The sequence below is a fragment of the Acomys minous genome (genome assembly GCF_964271855.1).
Source record: "Acomys minous genome assembly, chromosome: 11".
NCBI classification, from domain to species: domain Eukaryota; kingdom Metazoa; phylum Chordata; class Mammalia; order Rodentia; family Muridae; genus Acomys; species Acomys minous.
This window is the reverse complement of record NC_140492.1, coordinates 19601103-19623390: the sequence shown is the minus strand read 5'-3', so window position 1 is coordinate 19623390 and position 22288 is coordinate 19601103. Positions and strand designations below refer to the sequence as shown.

Below are 22288 nucleotides of genomic sequence, written 5' to 3'. Positions count from 1 at the left end.
TTTTTCCATTTACTTATTCAGTTACTAGTTGGCACACACACATGCATGCATTTGTGTGTGTGTGTGTGTGTGTGTGTGTGTGTGTGTGTTTGTGTGTGTGTGTGTGTGTGTGTGTGTGTGTGTGTGTGTGTGTGTAGATTCATGTACAATAACATAGAAGTCAGAAGACAGTTGGTGAGAAGTGGTCCTCGGCTTCTGTGTTGTGAGTCCTGAGCCTGAACTCAGGCAGCAAGTCTTGACAAGCATCTCACTTACCTCCCGAGCCATCTTGTCACAGCAAGTCTTTGTATTTTAACTATTTCTCAATTAATATTAGGTCTTACATGGCATGTGACTTTTAATGCCACTTTAATAATTCTATTCATTTTTGCACTCTGGTAGGTAGAACAATCTTCACTGAATAACCCCACACCAATGAGTACATAGGCAACACAACCACCTCCAGCTCCCTACCATCTCTTGACTTAGTGTCTTCTTTTGTAATTTGTATGTCCCTGCCCAGTCCAATTTGTGTTGCCCCTGTACTCACTGATGTGCAGCTATTTAGTGGCGCTTGCTTCACCTACTAGAGACCACATCCTTAAGTTTGACTATGTTTCCATGCCACAGAAACATTGGTTTCCCATAGCTCCTCAGGTAGGGGTAGGAGATGATGAGGCACCCAACCCCCATATGCCAGACGGAGTCTTGGCTGGCATGATCTTGTTCAAGTCTTATTCAGACAACCACAACTACCTGTTAATGAGTTCTTAAATTAATGAGTACAATGGCCCTGTGATATCTAGAATACACTTTTTTTCAGTCTGTTCTTCCTCTAGTTCTGGCTCTCTCAATCTTTCCTTACTTAATTACCTACTTCCTCGATGGTATCTGAGACTTGGGAGCAGGAGGTGTGTTATAGATATCCTATTTATGGCTGAGCATCCGACAGACACTTGTTCTCTGCATTTTCACCAGTTGTGTTTATTGTACTATGTACTTTCCACTGCACAAAGAAACTTCTCTGATGAGGTCTTAGAACTGCTCTAACTTATAGCATAGAGACTCATATTTAGACTGCAGTTCGGAGCTATGTCTGTTTAGCAAAATAATAGTAATACGTTCATCCTGGGCTTATGAGTGGCCCAAACCAAGATTCTTAGCCAGGTTTACAATACAAGTCTTGTGCTTATTCCTGTGGAATGTGGATTAATTACAACAATGCCATTGTTTATGCCTATAGCATGTGGAACACTTTTGCATGCATGGACATACCTTGTCACAACATCTGTAATTGTTTTAGTTCACAAAATTCACATCTGGGCAAGACTGTTGAGGACTTCTCTCAAGCTGCCTGAAGAACACCTTCTTATACTATGGAAACTAGCCATCAGGGAGAACCCTCCTAGTCAATGCTACCTTGATTGCTCCACATCCTGTGGCCAAAATGTTTGTTATCATAATCTTGACATTTTGGTGAACACCAAGAGTGATGGAGGAAATAGTTTGCATTGTTTTGGTGGTCTCCAGGATACCCTTGACTAATGTGTGTGAAACTTATAGATCTTGGGTTTCTATGTGGCTTTTTTCAAACATCCCTACTGATAGTTATTTCCTTTGATACAGAATTGCTAATATATACTGAATGGCTAGTGTGTCCTCTGATTCATGTGACTGTTACGTAGCCACTCTATTCTGTCCATAAATTCTTTGATATTAAACCTGTATTACAGATAAGAAAATCAAGAAAAGTTTCCCCATCGACACTCAACTATTAAATAGCAATACTGTCTTTGAACCCCAGTTCCTAGTCCTAGATCCCCATGCTATATTTTTTTTTGCCTTTATCATTCTACCTATCTTCCAAAATAGATAACCCCTTCTAAAAGACAAGTAAAAAGAGGAAAGAAAAAGGGAATGTGTGGGGATATCAGTGAAGACATGCAATCACTTGCTATTCGGTGTTGTAAGGTAGGGAAAGAACAAAGTGTGTAAAAACATATCTTTTTCCTTTACAATGTGATAAGGTGTTTAAAAAACATATCTTTTTCCACATCTTTTTTTTCAATGTGATAAGGTGTTTTATAGAGGCCATTTTTCAAGGACCACATAATTGCGGAAGTCCTTAGGATTACCTTAGCTTCAGTTCAAAAAATGTTAGTTCTAGTTCTGAGCAGTGATGAAATTTTCAGGCAAATGATTTTAAATCATTAGGTTGTGTGAGTCCAAATATATTTGTGTTGGTGAATTAATTCAAGCTGGAAAAAAAAAGTGAAGAGGTTTAGAGAAGTATTAAAAGAAGGCATTCCTCAGTCATGTGGCTCATTAAAGTCACTTAGTGTCAGTGACAGTGGCACATGTGCAGCTTTGGCAACTGAGCTTGACAGTCAGTCAAAAGCATGCAGGTAGCTAGGTCTCAACTGCATCTAGATGTGTAGCCTCAACTCCAAACTCCTTATTGTTAAACTGTTTGTTCCTTTATTTCCCAGTTAGGTGTTTTATAGATTATGACAAAAGATTGGTAACTATTCTACTCTCTGGCTTAGGATTGCAATCAATAAATCTGGTTAGAGAGATCCACAGCCTGTCCAGAAAGTAGGTAACTGTGGGTTCATGGTCTCTATGAACAGGAGCAATTCAGACTGAAATCCGTACTCCCTTGCACATCTCTGAAAAAAAAAAACAAAACAGAAATCTACTTAGAATGTAGAGTTTGATTCATTTCAATTTGCTATTGTCATTGCTATTTTTAATGTGTTAATATTAGTCAGCTTGTGTTGATGTACAACATACTACAGGATGGGTAGAATTCTCACTGCTCTGAAATTGTAAGTCTATGATCCAGCACTTTGGCTTTTGGATAACAACTTTCTCTTTTTAACTTTTATGTGTTGAAAGCAAAAGAGATAATTTTCCGATGTCCCTTCTCAGGACTCCCACACAATCAAATCAGAAGCTCTCCATTATAAACCCACTTAACCTTAGTTACCTACATAGATGCTCTTTTCATAATCTTGCCCAGACTAGGAGTTAACGCTTCGATATAACACAAGAGTCTACAATAATATAAAAATCTAGAGCCTCTCTTGGTGGCTTACCATGTTTGGTTAGAGAACATCCTCCATAACTGTTGGATCCTCCCAATCTTCCAGCAATGTTCAGGTTTATCTTTGCTTCCTGTTTCAGCCAGATACAATAGAGAGTCCCTATGAAATCAATGAGACACATTTTTAAGAACAAGAATGACAAGTACACTCTAGAACTTGGTATCATGTTTTTAAAAAACATATATATTTAAAAACGTGTTTAGAGTAATTGCTCATATCATTAATTTATATTTCTCAGGAAATATCCATCCTGATAAGATTTAATTCTGTGCTAAAATATTAACAAAAGTAAAGAATCAGAATAAAGTCCTAGGTTGATAGAAGTAAGAAACAGGCTCTTTCTTATGATAGTAATTATTAAGTTGCACATAACTATTTCATAGTTAACCCATTACTACAAAAAGTCCTTTTCTCTTAATAGCTTTCCTTAAATGTTTGTTATGAATTTATAACTACGTTCTTAGAATTCACATTCTGTGTTCTTACATATTTAAAAATTAATTTAATTTGTCTATATTTGAAGAATGTTTAATTTCTGAGCCTTTGGAAACATAATTGTATACTATTTGCAATATTTTATATCAATGCTGAATAATAATTCTGAATGGTAGAAGTATGTTTGCAAGCTGAATTCAATGGTTTTCTATTTTTAAAGAGAATGTATTAGGTGATGTGATGTTTTGCATAAAACTGAAATTCCTATGTTTGAAAACTTGTCAAACTCCTGTCACTTTAGTTTTGTGACGGAGAATTTTTTGAACTATCAGTAGCAAGACCCATAAATGCAACTGATGTCTGTATATGCAGAGCAAAGGGACATGCTATTTATTTAAACTGAATGACATAATTCACTACATGGGTTTCAGTTGAGGGGTTAAGAAGTCATTGTTTTCCTTTTAGTTTGACTCTTTCTTTCCTTAAGGAAAGTGTGTGTAAGAAAATTTGTGTTTGTTTTCATCTTCTAAAATATAACTTAAGAGGATTTCAAGACATTTGGTGATAAAGACTCATATTACGTTTTTGTGGAATCAGGTTTATTTGGAAACATCATCTTTAAACAAAATTCAGGGTTCTTTGAGGAAGACAACTGACAGGAAAAAAAGTTTGATAAAGTTAACTTGGAGCTGCTTTTGTACGGAGCTTTGATGGTGCTGTCATTCCATTTAGTACAATAACACTGAGGAATCTGGATTTAACAGCTCCAGAATGTTAATTAGAGTGGAAACTATAACTGTAAAACCCGAGAAGAGGCCAGAGCTGGCTACGGCAATCTGAACATCTGAAGCACGGATGTAGATGAAGTTTCAAACTTTTCTCTTTCTCAATAAGTATTAAATTTAAGTAGAAATATATTAATACTTTTTTTTTTAGTTGAGAAGTAGTAGGTTTCCTTCAGGAGCCTGCTAAGAGGGACCCTGTTTTTTAATTCTATCAACCTAGGACTTTATTCTGATTCTTCAGGATCTAATTTTTTCAGGAAATTTTTATTTTTGTCTTCATCTTCCTCCTCCTCCTCCTCCTCTTTCTTTAATATATCTTCCCGATAATGCTAATTATAAATGAAGTGCATAATTTAAAACATAAACTTCAGGGTGTAAGACAAGCACTCTGTGGATTCAAATCTCTGCTGCTACTGCTGCTGCTGCTGCTGCTGCTGCTGCTTCTGCTGCTGCTGCTGTTGAGTAATTCATTGCCAGCACTCCCTTTAATGCACCTTAAAGGGCAGGCAGAAATTCATGTTTTTATTCATCAGCCCATCCCTCTGAAAGCCATTCGGTATTAAACCAGTTTGCAAGAACCAGAGGAAACAAGAGCCCCAGCTGGGCAGTAGGCAAGGTTAGAAGATACACATGAGATTGCCTGCGACACACTCTGGGGTTTGATCCTGTCCAGTATTTGCATGGAGCTCTCAAGTTAAATAGGATAGGACTCTGTTCTCCATGTTCTATGTGACCTGTTATGATATCTGTGCCTTGCTAGCTCATGTGGTGTCATAAAACTGTGGGAAAGTCCTCCCAGCTCTCTGACACAACCTGGGAAAATTAAAGCACTGATTATTGCCTAAAGGTTTGTTGTTGTTGTTGTTGTTGTTGTTGTTCTGCTGTTGTTGTTGTTGTTGTTGTTGTTGTTGTTGTTGTTGTTGTTGTTGTTTCAGCAATATTGCACAGCAGAGTCTGAACTGCCTGCTGCTCTGGAAGATTTTCTGAGGATATGGGAATGTTTCTTTTGTCTTTGTCCTCCCTGCTTTCCCTCATAATCAGGTACGAGTTAGAAAGTTGCTAGGAGAGGATTGGGGTGTTGGGATGAAGGGGTGAGGGTTAGCTCAGAAGGAGTAGCATGGCAGAATTCCCACGAAAGCTGGCAAAGGATGAAAAAGATAAAGAAATCTTTCCATCCACCCCCCTCGGAAGCAGAGGATTCTCTGCATGACTTCTTCACTGTTGAGGCGATGAGCTTTCAGGCTGCGATTTTATTAACGATTCATATGGAGATGGAGGGCAGTGGAAGAGCAGATTCTCACATAAACTTGATCTGTCCATGAATGCACTCCTCTGTTTGCCCTGACCCTGAATGGCTTAAGACACTGCCTGTGAGGCCAGTGTGCCAGACACAAAGAAAGAAATGAAAAGCAAGCACATTCCAGGAGTCTGCACAAAAGAACCCAGCAGTCTCCAGCCCTCTCCCCAGAGAGGGTGTTATCTGCGTGTAGCCAAAAACATCTCAAATGTTTATTTGTGTACCTTCAGTTTTTAAAAATCCATGTGCAGTTCCTTAAGCAATCCTCTATCAAGATGTTTTTTCCTCTCTTTTAAGTTTTGCTTTCTGAAGTTGTTTAAGCTGGATATTTTATGAGGGTGCATTTTCTAAAGTTAAGCTTCAGGAGTCATGGGCTTATTTGCTCTGCTGGGTAGTTACCTTGCCACAGGCATCCTTTCCAGCATTAGCAGAAGGCCAGAAAACATTTTAAAGCTGGGTTTGACATTGTGGTGCATCCCGACACTTAAGCTCTGAGCTTTGTGATTGATATGAAAACACATATGAAACGGACATGAGTTTAGTATGCCCATTGCTAAGATCATGAGCAGAATCCTAATTGTTACATTATGAGAAAAAATGGAAGAAGGAAACAGAGAGAAGAAGTTCGGGTGAGGTAAAAGAGTCAAGGAAGCTAGAAATTTTCACATTGCTCTTCTATAATCATCACCAGCTCACTGTGTCCAGTAGCATCCGTATCAAGACAACACAAGGCTTACAAGCTATCTCTGTGTAGCTTAATGTATGCTAAGCTTATTGTTGAGAAAACATGTAGTCTGGGGTGATAAATTTTTAGGTTCAGGGGACTAAAAACTGGATATGCTTCAAGGTGTGCCTACATTATATTACATGTTTGATGGATGCTCAAAAAAAAATCAGAAATTTGAAATATGCGGACTCTTGAGTCTTATAAGCTGTGCCAGTTGCTTCAAATTTTGTGCTTCGTTATTGAAATAACCACTTAAGGAATCCAGGCAAATGTCACTCATTATGATGGGGTTTGTTCCTTTCACTTTATGGTGGCTTTATTTCCATGAAATTAACTGTTGTACTTTGGCTAATTGTCAGTAATTGGGGATAAAATCACTTCATTGTTTCCCTATAGCATAACACTAATTAGGATCCTGGCATTATTGGCTCTGTCATGTTCTGTATTTTACCTTCTACACCGACTGAGTGAGAGGCAGACTTACTCTTGAATGCACCTCTTAAAGAAATCCATGAAATAAAATGCTTCAATGAATAACTAAGCAAGTATTGTAAGCAGTATGTCATAAATTAACTTTAAAACATTGGCATCAAAGGAAAGCTTTGCTGGAAACTTTGTGGGTTTCCTCAAATACTAACTTATCTCCCTGATTTGAATGGAATCAGACTCAAGTCATTTTTTAAATATTAAACTTCCAAATCTCTGCCACATAGTTATGTGCATTTTCATGCATTCTGCTCGTGTAAATAATATAGAGTTAGGATTGCTGCAAGGGGTTTTGTGAGATCTGACAGGGCTGGGAGGGTAGGTCATTCTCTGCATTCATGATAAGTAAACTGATTCTCTTACAATATACAATACCCAACCCCACTCGCTTTTCTGCTTTTATTTCTTGTTTTTTCCATATTAAAAAATAAAATAAAATTTGAACCACCGTATCTCATACAAAACATATCCAAATACTTTTAATCAGAAAACTTCACTTTGTATATTAGTTTTCACCCTAGAAAAGTGTGATGCATACCTTAAAATAGTTCTGGAAGAAAGGATTGGAAGTTATTCTGAATTTTGAAGTGAGATTTGATGTCAGTTACAGACAATATTCCAATAGTCTATATGCCATTGAACCTGTCACAGGCAATGAAGCTTTGCTCCATAAGACAATTCTTCTCCTCTGAGCTGCTTGTGAGTTTTGTCCATTAAACAAGTTTTATAACAGTTAGAAAAGTAGTCTTCTTGCAGAGTTCCCTTTTTATGAGAGACTTTTGACCAATCAAGGGCCAATTTGCAGTTCACAACTTGCTCAGTTTGTTTCCAGTGCATCCAGAATGCATAGCTTGAAACTGTTTCTCAGTCACCTCAGAGAAGAGATTTTTACAAAGCGATTAGGAAAATAATTGCCTATTAAAAGGTGAAGATTGCTTTGAGCAGCACGAAAATGAACTTTGAAACTGAAAGCACGCATTGTTAGCGTGGAACATACGCAGCAAATCTGAAATTAGTGAAGAACGCACGAAATACACCTCTTGGCAAGCCGAATTGTTTGAATTTTCTAAAGCTGTCAGCCCCTTTTGCTTTATTTTCTTTTTCGTGCTGAGGAAAAACTTCACATGGAAAGCTTCACCTTTTGCACAGAGTTGAAATGTTTCATTATTGCAGGATTGTTCTGCACTGTACAAAAACCAGAACAATTCAATCGTTTCCAGGGTGGGAGGGCCAACGCAAATGAGAATCTCTCTGTGATTGGTGAATGCCCCATAGCAAAGCAAAAATAAGTATAAAGACCTATAGTCACTGCCTCGAGAAAGGAATCTGTTGATTTCAGCAGTTGTCTGAATGCCCATTCAGGCTACTTTGTAGCAAGTTGCAATAATAGCACATCTAAATAGAGTAAAAAACTTAAGACATAAACTATGTTTACTTGTGGCATCTCAATAGGATACCTCATAAGACTAAAGAAAAGTTATTTTCTTCTCTGTCTCTTTTTACGTTCCTGTGCCCTAGAAATTTAGTTCTTTGGAGTAAAATCCAACTCACTCATCTCTCAACTTATTGGTGCACATAGAAGGTTTTTGTTGCCTTTTCATTTGTTGTTTCAGATGCACAGAATGTGATAATTGAAGAAATGAAAAGGACCCCAAATTTCAACTGGATAAGATATTATGACAGTCGCTTTGAGAAGAAAATCTTTCTCTTATGCAACCAGCCATATCAGAGATTCTGGAGCGTACAAGATAAAGTTTGTGTTCTGGGCTAGTGTCTTCATTATAGCAAAATAACAGAATGGAAGTAGGACTCTAATAAAACTAAGGACCACACCCATGGGCATGTGAATCCCACAAGAGGGAGAAAATATCCATGCTATTTCTCATATAATCATACTTGACAACCATACAGACTGTGCTGGAGCTAGCACAAGTCTCAGCCAGTGTAGTTGGCCACATTGGTCCCTCAAGGCTTTTATAATTGTAATCAGTTTCCTCATCACACCACACTCTGCCAACACCCCTAATTATTCATTGTCTCATTTCTAAACTTAAGAATATTATACATTAAATAAAATCAACAATGTCAGCTACCACTAAAACAGTAGCCATGGTGTTTATGGGAGTGCACACTAGCTCTGACCTGCATGGCCTTCTAAGGGTGTCGCCTTCTCACATGGGATTCACAGTACTTCCAACACCAGGGCCACCAAACTCTGGCGTCATGCTTATGTCTACATACAGCCTTGCCCTCACACTGCTAAACAGATTATCTCCCAACTAAAACAAGGAGCAATCAGCAAAGCACATTGAACCAGGGGTAGCAGTACTTGCGTGCTTTTTCCAGTTTTCCTTTATGCTTCCCAAATGAGTTCCACATTCTCTGAAACTTGTCCTTCTCCAAGGCTCCTGCAGCCCACAGAAATAAAAAAGGGCAACATTTGCGTTTATGTGTTCTGCGAAGCATTCCCAAGTTTGGTGTCTTACAAGAGGTGGACGACTTTACCTTGATAAAGACTTAACAGGATTTCTCTTATAAAGCAACTTACATTTTAAAAATGCATATTCGATAGGGCAATCCTTCTTTCTTGGGCAGCATTACAGCTACATCTGAGCAAGTTTATGAAACATCGAATTCAGGCCTCAGCAACTAAAAGACAGCTGAAACTCTTTCAAAAGCAATTCCTTGATTGAGCAGCCATTAATGCCTTTAGGTGGCCAATGCCTGTAGAGGAGTCCAAATTCTGTTTAGTACTTTGAGTTGAATTATTACCTATTTTTATCAATGAATTGTGAGTTTTTTTTTCTCTAGAATACAAAAGTAACTTGGGACTAATGATTTTACACTAAGTTACCTAGCTACCCATCACCTAAGAAAATAGTATTCTCATTTTTTTCATAGCAAACAGTGCATGTGATTTTTTAATTCCAATTATAAGGACAGAATAGGTTCCTGCTCTAATTCAGACTTTACCTCAGAATTCACACAATAAGCCATTTCTGGTGAGATATGAAATATATGATTTTCATATTTGAGACATCAGTTTCAAGATTCATAAGCAAAGTTAGACATTAACATTACTAGCAGTTTGTATTGTTAGTTAACATATAAAGTATAAAATTATGTATATCATCTCTATAGGTATGCATTATTCTGTGAATGGTAACACGTTAATGTAAAGCACTATGTGGAAACAGGGAAATATTCTACATCAACTTTAATTTCAATGTAATACAGATAAAATGCATCAGATATAAACTTCTTTTCCACAAATGACTTAGAAGCACCTCAAGATGTTGAGTGTTACACGGATTATTGCACCCCATGGCCTGGAGCATGACCACATTGTAAACTGTCAAAGACATAAACACCAAAGCTGCACATGTGATTTTGGTTAACACAGTCACCGAACATAGGGCATTCTTAACGCTGATTTTTTAACGTGAGCAGTTTTGTTCTTTGGTTAAGGTCTTCCGGTGATCGATTCCTGGCCAAGCCAGCGCTCTTCAGGAGGAGGATTAGATTAAAATGGCGTGAGCCTCTGCTTTAGCAGAGTGATGGGCTTATCAATAATGAATTGGAAATCTCAGGAACTCTGGGCATCAGCACAGTACAAACGCCCTGTGTTAGAACATTGTAAGCCTATCAGGTTTGAGCTGAAGCGCCATGACAGCTCTGTTTGAGCCAGTTGCTGCTGCAGTTAGAAGAAATCTTAGAAGCTTCGGAAGAGTGACTGAGATCGCTCCGTTGAAACCTTACATCGGAGGATGCCATTTAGGAGTGAGAATGCATCTATGAGATTGCTTTTTAGGGAAGACTATTCTACACTCGTTAATAACCTTTTGTCCCCACATCTACTTTCTAATACTTGTAACTTTTGTTGTTCTCCCTGACAAGTTTCTTCGTATCTTAACAGCTTGTCTGGCAGCAGGGGTCGTGTTCCTCACTTGGGCTTTCTGGTCACGGTGGTGGCTGAGAGTAATGGAGAGAGGGAGTGAGTGAGAGTGGAAATGCAAAGCTGTCTCTCGTTACCTTCTATCGATCTCGTTCCGGTGTCATTCAATTAAGACAGAAATGTGATGGATAGTCTGGAGGTTCCTGGGTTGCCCTCCATCCACTGCAGATAAAGCCTTTGTGCTTTGTTGTTTTTTTTTGGGGGGGGGGGAGGGGAGGGATAGAGAAAGGACATGGACATGAGGGAGGAATCAAAACTGCTATGTGATCTGAATTACAAATCAATGACTCTGCAAGGATGTTGCAAATGTCAAACATGCCATATTTATCTTTTCATGCACACAGCATTTTTCTTGATGTATGGCTGGGTAGAAGGTAAGGTAGGTTTAGTTTTTATTTGCTTATTTTCTGAGAGTCAAGATTATTAAAAATGAACTACATCTAAAAAAAACTTGCCTTACTCATGCCATTTTTAAAGCTGGTGGAAATGAGAAAATTCTCTCTCTTTTTTTTCATGGCCCTGTGAAAAATCAACATTAATCTTTTTAGCACACAGAGTTTAAAGGTAATAACATGAAAATGATGGTTAGTGTGTTTTTATAACTTATAAATAAACCATTTTACTATTCCGGTTTTACAAAGCATACTATCTTGAGTAAAATGCTAGAATTCTCACTGTGTGTGTTACAGTGATCTCTGTTGCCATGTGACACCTTAACTGTGTATCTTCTCTTTTAACTGCTGGTGATACAGTGAGATTGACAGGATTCCTGGATGTGGGAAGCCGTAAAAACTAGTAACTCATGTAAGAAAAATGTGTCTTTTAAATACATTAAAATAATTACTGTAAACAGATATCATCAAAGCAAGTAATGCTAATCAAACTCTCTTCGTTCTTCCCAAAGCAATACCAGAGTAAAACTGAGTATTCCTGGTTTTCCAATTCATGTTCTGGCTGCTGGTAATTAATCCAAATGAAAAGGCAGTGCAACGTAAGAGTAAGAGCAGGAGTTGAAAGGTTAGAGCAAGGTGCTGACATCCTCCTTTTTTACCTTCTCAGACTTTGACTTTGGGTAAGATACACACATGTTCCAGTTTAGCCTTCAGTTGTTTATCTAAAAGTCCATAAACACAAATATTACTAGAATTATATGACCAAGATTCCATGTTGTCCTATTGCTTTGCATATGGGGGGCATGAAGCACTTATTACCTCATTCTGAATTCTCCTTTATGGTTTTGACACTGAGTAATTTGGTCCTGTATTAATAAGCTCATGCAGTCATTTATGAAAGGGATGTATACAAAGAAAAACAATGCATCTGGGACCTACTACTGTGAGTAAAAGAATTTTCAGATCCACATTTACAGAAGCTAATTTATCTATCTTTATAAAGAAAAATTGAAGAATTCCTCTAAAAGTTAGTCCTGAAATATGGCTTATTGAATAATCTGTGTGCATTTAGGCCTTAATCAAATTTTGTTTTTAAAAAAAGTTTGAACTACTGAGTTTGTAATAAAAGATTAAAGCTCAACAGACTGTAGTTTGGAGTCTCATAAAGCATAATTCCATAATTCCAATTGATGCAGATCAACTAAGAGTTGTGGCAATATTTCCTTTCTTGACTAAAAATATAATGAAAAAGAAGGAATTTGTTATATTGTTTGCAGCCATCAAAAAGTTTAATATCATCTGTTTGGCTATCTACTTGAATTACTTCAGTATTGATCCAGTTTGACCCTGTCCTCCAAGCATAGCTGGAATGCTATAGGCCTGACTTATATCACATTGACTCAAAAGTGTAAAAAGTCAGTGTGGAAATATCCCTGAAAATTGTTTATGGGGATAAAAATGAGGACATTGTGCTTTCAACAGTGACTGAGGAAAAATAATTTCATTTCTCACAAACTTGGCATATAGACATCCACTTTTGACTCATTTCTTCCACATTAAATTCTTTCTTCGTTCTTGTTTCTGTCCAAGAGTATTTATAAAGAGGAAAACTCATTATTTTACATTAATGCACAATGGGATCTGCACCTTGGTTAAATCCAAATGTATTAGCACTTCTTTAGAAATGCTTACAAAAGTGTATGTAGTCATTTACTCAAGAGTGATAAAATCCTTAAGAATTAACTGTCACAAATTAACCATGATGTGGTATCTCCAATAAAGACGAAGAAAAAGAAGGAGGAGGAGGGGTAAAGGAGGAGGAAGGAGGAAAAGGAAGGAAGTACAATAAGGAAGAGGAGGAGGAGGAAGAGAAGAAGAAGAAGAATATTTCAGACAAGTGGGCACGTATATATGTTAGCTGGTCAAATGCACTTCTCAATAGAATAGACAGTCTTGAAACCCATACTAGTATTTTGCCCTTACAACTTATAAAATCGAAGTAAATACTATATTTTATTAGTATATACTATACTATGATTTTAATGAATACTTATACATAAGCATCACCAAAACCTCCAATCAGGTAGATGTTGTCTCCCATTTAATTGGTTAAAAGTTTTCTTTAAGTGAAATTATATGATTTAAAAAACATTTTTAGTACATAAATCAACAATGTTGCTAAGAAAAATAAATCATAGGATTGCCTAATATAGTTCAGTACAATTAGGCAAGTATAGTTTAATAAAAATAAATTTTACAAAGAACAAGACAGTTGACAAAAAAAACCAAAGCTCATCACTGGTGGTTACAGATATATGTGCTAGTCCTGCATTTGCCATTGCCAGTTGCCATAACAAAATATCTGAGGCTAAAGAGTGGTTAATAAAAATAGGCATATTGTGTTGAGAGCGTGTGAAGATGAAAGCTTAAGAGTAGCTTGGCACATTTGAAAGGCTTCTAAGGGTGTGTCTGCCAATATTGGTAACCTGGCATCCTGGTATAAGCACATGTGAGGAGCAGACTCAGGGGACACATGGAGTAAAAGGAAGCAGGTGGGGTCCAGAGGTGACGCCTGGTATTTTTCAAGCAGTTTATATCTTAGGGGAATGAAATAATCTGTCAGAATTTAATTGTAAAATATTCTCTATAGCCTCACATGTTTGGCCATTCCCCACCGCCCCCCACCCCCCGCCAGCTGTGGTCTCTTTTGAGGAGGTTATGGAACCTCAGGACTTGAGTCTAGGAAGAGGAAGTGGGTCATTATCAGGGCTGGCCTTGGCTGTTATAACTTATCTTGTATCTGATATGAGATCTCTGCTTCCTGTCTGTTGAGACAAAACAAGCCATCTGATAAGCTCCCACCACCATGTCTTCCCCAACGTGATGGACTGACAGTCCCCAAATGCGATCCAGAGCGCTAACCCCTTCCTTTGCTTCTCTTGGGCATTTTATCATGTCAATGAGAAACTAAAGAGTACATGAAGTCCTTCCACTATACTGATCTCTTCAGAGAATGTTACCACCATGCCCTACTTCCACTGGGACTCACCTATTAAGACTTCTACATCATGACCACACTAGATATTATGGCTAACAGACTTTGGATGACATATTCAAACCATGTTCCAGCTATGACAAATCCATTTGCCCATTTCTTTCTTTTGATTTGTTCAAGTCATAGTTTACCTGCTGTATTAGTCTGATTTCTGTTATTCTAACAAATATCTGAGATAGGAGAAAATTTTAGCTTATAGTTTTAGAGGCCCAAAGTTCAAGAGTGGATAGTTCCACTGTTTGCTTTTCTATTGAGGCCATTGCTGCAGATGATGTCACGGTGGGAATATGAGTAAAAATGAGAGATGGTAGGACATGAAGCTTACATTCAGGGAGAAGGTCACAAGAAACTGTTAATGCCTTCACCCTCTTAAGTGTTTTGTCCCATAAAGATCAAGCTACCAACACATAAAACACCTCAGAGTACAGTCAAAACTCAATCCATATCTAAACTACAACCCTTTTGCAGGATTTCAAGTGCAAAATAAAATTGGTTTAAATACCTGCCTATTTTTTCAAGAGAGAGAGAGCAATGCATGATTCCACTGGTATAAGCAAAAGTCCCTAGACAATTATACTGTTGTATAGTCTTTCTGGATTTTGGAAGGTAGCTTTCTCCCTGTCTCAATGAGCAAACCTGAGTCAATAGTTTTGCTAAGCCTTATGCACAGACAAATGTGCTGTGAGCACACAGAAGACACCTCATTCCCCTTGGGTAACTGACCATCCTCATATGCAGAGAGGCCATAGAAATAGAACTGATGGAATTTTAGGTGCTACAGAAACAAAATATGGGGATCCTTTTCAGCACTTCAGGACTGGGGCCCAGAGCAACCAAAGGCAGCTTCTTTGAGTCCAGGTTTTTAAAATAACCCCAAATGAAAGTTAGAGACAGGCAAAACCATGAGGGAAATACCCCAGAGAAGTATTTATGTCTGTTCCCAGCTTCACAATTCTCTCATTATGGGAATAGATTGATTATAAATGACAAAATTGATTGACCCTATTAAACATTGTCTTCAGACATCATAGGGCATTCATTGTACATCTGTTTTTTGTTGAACTTGAAAACTAGTTTGATGGTCAAATATATTTTGTGTTTTGAATTATATGTAGCAGTACTTTAAAACACCAAGGATATTTTGAATGACATATTGGTAGGTGACTGCATACATGTGGGCAGAACTTTTCATATTTGCATAACTCTAGGAGACTAGTAACCTTCAACATACTCTAGATCTTTTCCTTTATAGACTGAGATGTTGGAGGCTCAAAAGAAGGCAGAAACTATGAAGTGACACAAGAAATAGCAGCTTAAAGTATACCAAGTGTCCTGCTTGACCACTCTTTAAAATTTTGCCCTTTTCTAAGTGCCCATCTCACTGAATGGCATCAGTTTCCACTTGGTCTCAGTGAAGGGTGCCAGCATTTATTTGGTTTGTCAAGTGTAACATCTGGGAGTGATCTTGGAGTTTGCTTTCTTTCGGTATTTGCGTCTTTCCAATGACTATGTCTTGCTAGTTGAATTTCCAATTTGATTCTGGTTAACTATTTCCTGTCACCTCACATACTCTCCCTTCCACTTCAGCCACCTTGTAATTAGTTTGCTACCTTTTAGTTCTCATCAAATTTTCTCCATCTAGAGTTTGTCTTCATCTCAGAAATCTCAGCTATTTGTCAAAAGTACAGGTATTTAATGAGTTCTCATTAGAAAAAAACCCATTCTTGTTTTTCTTTCTTTTTTCTTGTTTTGTTTAGTTTGATTTGTTTTTCAAGACAGGGTTTCTCTATGTAGCCTTGACTATTCTGGACTTGCTTTGTAGACCAGGCTGGTCTCAAACTCACAACAACGGCTTGCCTCTAATTCCTTTAGTTTTGAATCTTTAAGGAAAACTGCAGCCTTTTCCCTCCATCTATCCCATACTTTTTTTTTATTTTTTCTCCTTTATTAATTTATTCTTGTTACATCTCAATGGTTATCCCATCCCTTGTATCCTCCCATTCTTCCCTCCCTCCCATATTCCCCTTATTCCCCTCCCCTATGACTGTTCCTGAGGGGGATTACCTCCCCCTGTATATGTTCATAGGGTATCAAGTCTCTTCTTGGTAACCTGCTGTCCTTCCTCTGAGTGCCACCAGGTCTCCCTCTCCAGGGGACATGGTCAAATATGAGGCACCAGAGTATGTGAGAAAGTCATATCCCACTCTCCACTCTACTGTGGAGAGTGTTCTGTCCATTGTCTAGATCTGGGTAGGGGTTTAAGGTTTACCGCCTGTATTGTCCTTGGCTGGTGCCTTAGTTTGAGTGGGACCCCTGTGCCCAAATCTGCCTATCATAATGTTCTACTTGTAGGCTTCTAGAAGAATGGATAAAGAAACTGTGGTACATATACACTATGGAATACTATTCAGCTATTAAAAACAAGGAATTCCCGAAATTTGTGGATAAATGGATTGAGCTAGAAATGATCATAATGAGTGAGTTAACCCAGAAGCAGAAAGACTCAAATGGTATATACTCACTTATATCTGCATATTAGCCCAAGGGGCATGTCCCACGAAAACTATCCCATACTTTTATATATGTCCTACTTTGCTAACTGTATTAATGAGGCTTATATATAACTATAATAAGAAGCATTAGCCAAAACAACTTGATGAGGAAATAGTTTTGCTGGTTTGTTTGTTTTGTCTTTTATGTCCTTATCCCAGTTCATCACTGAGGGAAGCCAAGGAAAAAACTCAGGCAGGGCAAAAAACTAGAGTAAGGAACTGAGGAAAGGACCACCAAGAAATGTCACTTTCTGGCTTCTTTTCCATGGCTCACTCTGTTTACTTTTATATGCAGCCCAGGCAGGCCCAGCTTCACAGAGGAGACACTGCCCATAATGTGCTAAATGCTCTATTATCAGTTGTTAATCAAGAAAATGCCCCCTTAGACTTGCCTCCAGGCCAATCTGATAGAGTCATTGATTGAGGTTCCCTGTGCCCACAAGACTCTACCTTGTGTCAAGTTGACAAAAAACAACCAAAACAGCAACTTAAAGAATCATTCTGTCCGCTGGGTGGTGGTGGCGTACACCTTTAATCCCAGCACGTGGGAGGCAGAGGCAAGTGAGTGGATCGCTGTGAGTTCAAGGCCAGTCTGGTCTATAAAGTGAGTCTAGGACAGTCAAGGCTACACAGAGAAACCCTGTCTTCAAAAACAACAAAACAAAACAAAACAAAAACAAACAAAAAACCCCAAGCAACCAACAAACAAAAACACAAAACAAACAAACAAAAAAAATCATTCTGTCTACTTTTATGTGAACTTGAAATGAGGTAAAGTCATCTGAAAGGAGGGACCCACGATTGAGAAAATGCCTCCAGAAATTTGTGCTATAGAAAGCTGTTGGCTCTGTTTCTTAACAATTAGACTTTATTATAAAACCCAACTATCTTATGCAGGAGGGAAAAGGGTTAAAATGGAACATTGACCACATCTTCTGCATGGGGAGGCCTGGTGGCACTCAGAGGAAGGATAGCAGGCTACCAAGAAGAGACTTGATACCCTATGAGCATATACAGGGGGAGGAAATCCACCTCAGTCACAGTTATAGGGAAGGGAGTAAGGGGAAAATGGGAGGGAGGGAGGAATGGGAGGATACAAGGGATGGGATAACCATTGAGATGTAATATGAATAAATTAATAAAATATATTTAAAAAAAAAACCTTCTGGGTATCAGCTCCAGGGGATGGATCTCTTGGTGTCTCTGGGCCTGCACGCTGATTCTCTCCCTGATCTGACCTGCACCCTCGTGGTCCGAACCTGTAGCCTTCAGGATCCCTCCTCCCATCGATGTTTGATTAGAAGCACAATAAGCCCAGCCAGAGTCTGCCAGTCCATTTCCTGAATTCTAGACCCAGGATGGCTCCACTCAGTCTATCACAATGTCAATCTCAAGTTGGGTATCCATGGTGTTTCCAAGGGGCAAAGCCCACCTAGACTGCTTTCACCTGGTACAATGCGTGCAGTCCTTCCACAGAAAACATGTAGGACATTTGTTAATTATTGATTAATGTGGGAGGGCATACCTAGCTCATTGTGGGTGGTGCCATCCCTGAGCTGGTGATCAGACTGAGCAAGCAATGAGGAGCAAAACAAGAGGGTCATTCCTCGTGGCCTCTGCTTCAGTTCCTGCCTCCAAGTTCCTGCCCTGTTAGAGCTCCTGTCCTAACTGCTTCCAGTGATGAACAGTGATGTGGGAGCAAAAGTCAAATAAACCCTTTCCTCCCAGCTTTCTTTTGGTCATGGATTTCCTCACTGCCATAGAGGTAAGAGGTGGCTCTAATCTGCTTTAGCCCTTCCCTCAGCCCTGTGTTTCTTCTGCATCACAGTACAAGTTAATACCTCATTTCAATTTCTTGTTGTGGTTTTATGGCCTTTTATCTAACAGCATTCTCATGGTTATAAAGACACCACTCACTTTGTACAACTCTAGAAGTTATATGAGTACACTAAAGGCGTATTAATAAGTACTTGTTGAATTAATTTACTAAGTAAAGTACAATGCAGTTTGGAAAGCAACATGTAAAGGAGAGAGACTGGCCAATAGCCAAGAGAACTTGAACTGAAATTATATGATACATACATGTGGGTTCAATTTCCGGATGCAAGGAAAACATTAGATAGCTTAATTTCCTTTTCTTTTAATACTATTTTTATTATTTGAAAATCTCATACAATTTATTTTGATCATCTTTACTCTTTCTCCTAACTCTTTCCAGATCCAAACCTACCTGCCTCCCCAACTAACTTCTTGTTCTTGCTTATAAAAATTTTTTTAATTAATTAAAATAAAGAGCTGATTTTGTGCTAATCTTGGGAGTTGATCTGCTGCAGATCATGGATGATCAATCAGTCATACCCTTGAAGAAAGTGGAAATCTCTCTCTCTCTCTCTCTCTCTCTCTCTCTCTCTCTCTCTCTCTCTCTCTCTCTCTCTCTCTCTCTCTCTCTCTCTCTCCTGCAGCTAAAATTACCAAAAACTCTTTAGCTAGGGGTGGGACTTCATGCCCATCTCCCCACATTCTTGACGGGATTTTTGTCTAGCTTGATCTTGTGCAGGTCTTCTGTGTGCTGTAAGTATCATTGTGGATTTACACATACGGGTGCCATGTTCTGTTCAGAGACATGACTATTACAACTATTCAGTACTTCAGCATCTTGCCATCTCCGCCCCTCCCATCCACCGCCCTATTCACACCCCGTTCCAGGTAATCCCTGAGGCTTGGGATAGAGGTGTGTATAGATGTTATATTTAGGGCTGGGTACTTTTTAGTTCTTTATTTTCTGATGTTGTTTATTGTCATCTACTGCAAGAAGTGTCGCTGATGAGGGTTGAGCGATGTGCTAATCTATGAGTATGGTCATAAATCACTAGTATTCATGTTAATATTGTGAGTTTCTTTTCTGTACAGACATGAAACTGAATTATCATGCTGATTTGTGAACAGGATTAACAGTGATGACTACATAACCATAATGGTTGGCTGATAGGAAACATCTATTGACACTACCACCATTACTAACAGTGTCCTAAATTCTATTGAGAAAAATAAAATAAAAAAACACCCACCTCTCAATTCATGATTAAAGACTTCTAATAGAAGCTGGAATATCCACCCTTGGGAAATGGAGTAAACACAAGTTAATAGTTTAAACTTGATTGACAAAACAATTAAAATTTTTTTTTAAAAAAAGAAAAAATCTTATATTAGAACAGAAATTTACCTGCTAATCTAATGCTACTTTGTATTATTTCCTGGACGAATACACATGTTCAGCTTATGTAAAATTTCAATGTACTTATGGGGATACACTCAGAGGATGTTTGCATTCCTATCACCACAACTGGATTTAAGAAAGCATAGCAAAGGTTTCAATACTGAAAAAGTTTTCTATATAGTGTATTAACGTTCATTAACTAGTTGAATCCTCATTTGAATTTTGCATGAATGATCAAAAGCTTCTTTCTCCTCTTGTCAGATGTAGTACTCTGTAGTTGTAGTTGAATTCCTGCCTTTCCTCATGTCTCAGGAGTCAGAGCCTGGGCTCCGTATGGCTCAACCTTAGTCATCTATACGGCGTATCTCACTTTTACAAAATACCATTTGCAATAATAAGCAGACTCAATACAAGCTGACATACAAGCACCTATATGCAGACAGGGACCCTCTAAAGAGTAAGAAATACATGTGTAGACATGAAATGTAGGGTGTCAAAGCTCAGCTAAGGCTTCCTTCTACTGGAGTCTTTGAAAGACATGCAGAACAAAAAACTGCATGGTTTTATATAGCTAATGGGCAGCACCTTACCTAATGTAGAGGATAAATAGTTAACAAATTTATCACTTAATTAGGATAGAGAGGGACCGGGAAGTGATCAGGAGTTGGGCCTGTATAATGCAAGCTGAGTGTCAGTTACCTGGAAGGCTTTGGGATCACAAGTGTTTCAAATTTTGTTCAGATTTTGGAATATATATATATATATATATATATATATATATATATATATAATCTAGACACAAATGTGAATATAAGTTTACATATACATCATATATAAGCACATAATTTAAAGAAAATTTATAAAACATTTATAGTAGTTTTACATTTGAAATAAAATTTTATCATGCAAAATTCTCAATTTGTGACATCATACCAGTTTTGTATTTATTGAAAGGTTATATTATTTAATTTATAAACCATAATTTTCCTTTCTAAATACTTTTTGTTATTTGAGAATTTCATATTTGAACATGATGCATGTTGGTCAACTTCATAAATACATGTCTCGTTTAAAATTGTTCATTTGTCTCCCCTGTACTTTACTCCCACAGTCATGTTCTCTCTTTTTGAAAGCCCACAAAGTTACTAAGCACTACCTATAGTCATTGATGTAGGACCATCTGATGAAACATGTATAGCTTCCCATTTGGAAATATTTAGATTTCTAAACGAGGGATGCTCAACATACTTTTAAAATTCCCGTACCATTTGATTTAATTCTAATGATGTTCACATCCTCTCCACCAGTGAACATTCAATATAGTAAAAACATATATGCAACAGGTTTTGACCTTTGCAAAACCTAAAAGTATAATATTAGCTTATGGGTCACTATAACAACCCTGAGTATGGTAACATACAAAGCATATTATGAGAAAAGGTAGATAAAAGGAGGGCATATCCGTGTGCTACAAGCAGATCAGCTGAGATCATTGTGTGCTGAACATAGAAGGAGGTGGGTTTCTCACTGGGAGACCTTGACAGGCAAGACCACTCTGTCATCTTAAAGTTGTATCCCAGACTTTGCATTACCGCTGATGGTTCAAGTTAATGAGACAATAAGGATCTTTAGCCAGGCAGAAACATCGTGGACAAAAGCAGATATGGAAGAGTTTGGAGTCTCTTTACGAAAGAGGAGACAGATAGTTTACTTCAGTTGGAGTTCTGAGGACAGATATGGAGAGAAGGCTGTGTGTTGAGGCAGACAAGGCAAGAGGCATGAGATTAATCAAGTTCTAAAGGATTACATTTTATTCTCCCTTTTTTGAGATAATGTGCTTTGATGGTTGTATTTTTTAAACACAATTAGTCTCTTTCAAGGAATCATTTGGTTTGTAGGAGGGGATGGGTCAGGGGACACGAGGAAGGCATTTAGGAGCATCCTTTTGGAGGGCCTTAGAAGGACTTGGTAATGTAACATGAAAGTGAAGATAAGAAAGGGGAGAACTTGACATGAATCTCTTGGGATTGAAGTAAAAAGGGAGAAGAGGCTAAGTCCTTAGAAAATTAAAGCGTCAAAGTATATAATATTCCTAAAAGGCCCACTTTGAACTCTAGGGACTTACAAAACAGATTTCTCTAAGTGTGTGAGTGAACTGGCTTATAGCATAGGTCAATTGTCATTCATTCTTATGGCCAGCTCTTACCTCTTTAAAACCCACCATGACAGCATTAACCCTTACTTTTTCATTAAAATCCAAGGCATTTATGTAGTATTCAATATTCCTATTCTATTTTATTT

At 38.0% G+C, this 22288-nt stretch overlaps 1 protein-coding gene across 10 annotated transcripts in view; it reads left to right on the top strand.

The window, feature by feature from the left end:
- LOC311609153 (uncharacterized protein) overlaps positions 1 to 22288 on the top strand; it is a 495868-nt gene that overhangs the window by 145412 nt on the left and 328168 nt on the right. The window lies entirely within an intron of this gene.